Consider the following 2,935-nt stretch of genomic DNA (forward strand, 5'->3'; position numbering starts at 1 on the left):
AGCACAAGTCATTAGCATTCCAGGTAATCAAGCTTGTAACACTCAAATGAATTTGGGACAATCAAAATGCTAGTAACACTCAAATGAATACTGGCAATTTGGGAAAAGCATATAAAGCTGATGTGTGGCTTTCATCCTGAAGGCCCAAACACTTTAAGAGATATTTATTATTAATACAAACTATCTTAGTGCATCAAAGGTCGAGCAAGGGTGACGTTTGCAACAAGTTGAAACAAACCCCAAAAACAGGATACTGTCTGAACGGGCAAGTGTCTTAAGAATTCTTGCTAGAGCGGAGGAGGGGCGGGGGGATATTGCAGTCTGTCGTGTCCGAATGCTTGGCAACCCTACCTTCCCCAGACGCGCGTTGTCTTTCTTCAGAAGAGAGACCGAGTTCTTCGTGGTCCCTCTCACCCTGCCGCTTCAGAACCCTTCCTGCCGCAGCCTGCAGGTGCAAATGGACGAAAAGGTTGGTCAAATGAGAGACCCCTTTTCGAGTGACAAGAAGAAGAATTTGATCAGCAGGAAAGAAAGTAAGCTTCACCTATCAGACATGATCAGACTGGGCTTCTTTATCTTCAAGTGAGTGATAATCAGAATTTTCATCAGCAGGAAGGAAGGGAGCTTACATCTTCAAGAGAGTAACAGTCAGAAGTTCCAATCAGCAGGAAGAAATTGAGCTTGCTTGTGAGACTTGATCAGAATGGGTTTCTTTATCTTCAAGAGAGCACTAGTGGAGGCTTTCAATCAGCGGGAAGAAAGTGAGCTTGCCTGTGAGGCTTGATCAGAATGGGTTTCTTTGTCTTCAAGTGAGTGACAATAAAAGTTTGTTCTTTGGATCAGCAACAAGAATCGCACTCATCTTTTGCGTCAGAACATCTTTGCATAGGACGAATTGGGGTCTCTCTCTGGTCGCCAGAAATGAATTACTCACGGTATTCAACACCTAGAGGAGAATTCATTGTCTATGACCGATATAGACCCGTTGGTCCAATTGGAACAGGAGCCTATGGAGAGGTATATGCCTTCATTAACGCAGAAACAGGTGAAAGAGTGGCCATCAAGAAGATCCCTGATGCCTTCCAGAGTACACTCACTGCTAGTCGGACCCTGAGAGAAATTATGCTTCTTCGCCACATTCAGCACGAGAACATTCTATCGATCAAAGACCTAATTGTTCCCCCGCAGAGAGAGGACTTCTGGGATGTATACATTGTGTCTGAGATAATGGACACTGACCTTCAGCAGGTTCTTCAATCCTCGGCATTGGCTGACAATCATTGCCAATTTTTCATGTATCAACTGCTTCGTGGCCTCAAATACCTGCACTCTGCAAACATCCTTCACAGGGACCTGAAGCCTAGCAACATTCTGGTGAACTGCAACGATTGTATGCTTAAAATTTGTGACTTTGGTCTGGCAAGGACATCTTCGGAGGATGAATTTCTGACAGAGTATGTGGTGACTCGGCCATACAGGGCACCTGAGCTTCTTCTAGGTAGCAGAATGTACACATCTGCTGTTGATATATGGTCAGCTGGCTGTGTGTTTGTAGAAATGCTCTCAGGACAGCCACTCTTTCCTGCCAGCAGTAGACAAGAACATCCTGTGAATCATCTGAAGCTAATTGTGGAGCTTTTGGGGTCTCCAGATGACAGTGACTTGGATTTTCTTTCTCAGTCAACTGCCAGAACACAAATCAAAGCATTTTTATCTGGACACAGTCGACAGCCTTTGATTACGAAGTTCCCCAATATTCCCTGTGAGGCTTGTGATCTGGCAGAACGGATGCTTGTTTTTGATCCCTCTAAACGAATTACAGCCACTGATGCACTTGAGCATCCTTTCTTCTCAAGTCTACATGACATAACAGACGAACCCACGTGCCAGACAGTGTTCAACTTTGACTGTTATAATCCCACCCTGACTGTGGATGAAATCAGGGGTATGATATGGAAGGAAGCTATGAGGATGAGTCTGTAAAGTCAGTTTTGTAAGTTTGCAGCTATCTTTCTAGGATGCTGTTGGGGTGCATCAGATTGCATGCTTGGTCTGTTAGAATTACATTTTCTGATTCAAAGCTTAATTGGGGATGTGATATTTCAGAACCACGTGCCCCTTGTTATCAATGCTCAAGGCAATCTTCATTGCCAGGGCTTCTTACAGCCTACAGGACCTGGTTTTAAGCATTCTGATTCAGCACAGCCTCTTGTGGTTGCTACTTGAGTTTCATCTCTTCATTTAATGGACATTGTGTATTACTAATATAACTTTTAGTTTAAGGGTTTTTAATATTGTCTGGTTGATTGTTGCTCAAAGAGTACTTTTAACGTGAGGGTGATGTGGAAATGGCTGAAAGTTCCTAAGTTGGCTTTCCACCAACTTTCCTGATCTGCCACTTGCATCTTCGTGTTAGACCTTGCTGCCTTGGTTCCTATGAGAAGTGATGGGAGAAGCTGGGAGTTTTTGGAGGCACGTTTTGATTGTCTGAATGTGACCATTTAGTTATTAATGTTACATAGACTGAGGCTACAGATATCCTGAGATGGGGTCTTGATTTCTTCCGAGTCCTATTGAGAGCTGTGTGAGGCTTTTCCATTCTGTTTAATGGTTTCACCAAGCCCATTGGCCTCTGCACAAAGAGAGATTGTTTGTTGATTTGCCTTTGGCTAGATGAACTGGTTTGCCTTTTCCATGATGAACTGGTTTAAACATTTGTCTCTAGTACTTCCACCATGCCCTGGAGGCCCTTTGGCCTCTAACAAATACATTATTGACAGTTGATGTGCCATACTTCAGCTAAATTTAAGTTTTTCATGTACAATAACTGGGCTGTCTGAGGTGTGCTGACCTTCCCAAAATTCTTGTCCAGGTTACAGACCAATAGTGGTATAGCATTGATTGAGTTACGTGCTGTTGTTCCTCTGCTGTTCAG

The 2,935-nt window shown here is 43.6% G+C and overlaps 1 pseudogene; it reads left to right on the forward strand.

The window, feature by feature from the left end:
• The first annotated feature begins 232 nt into the window (after window positions 1–232).
• On the forward strand, window positions 233–2,278 carry LOC148035342 (mitogen-activated protein kinase homolog NTF6 pseudogene; annotated as a pseudogene).
• Window positions 2,279–2,935: the final 657 nt, after the last annotated feature.

This window comes from Lygodium microphyllum, chromosome 6 (assembly GCF_053477565.2).
Source record: "Lygodium microphyllum isolate KBCC chromosome 6, Lygodium_microphyllum_v1.1.10, whole genome shotgun sequence".
In the NCBI taxonomy this organism is placed as follows: Eukaryota; Viridiplantae; Streptophyta; class Polypodiopsida; order Schizaeales; family Lygodiaceae; genus Lygodium; species Lygodium microphyllum.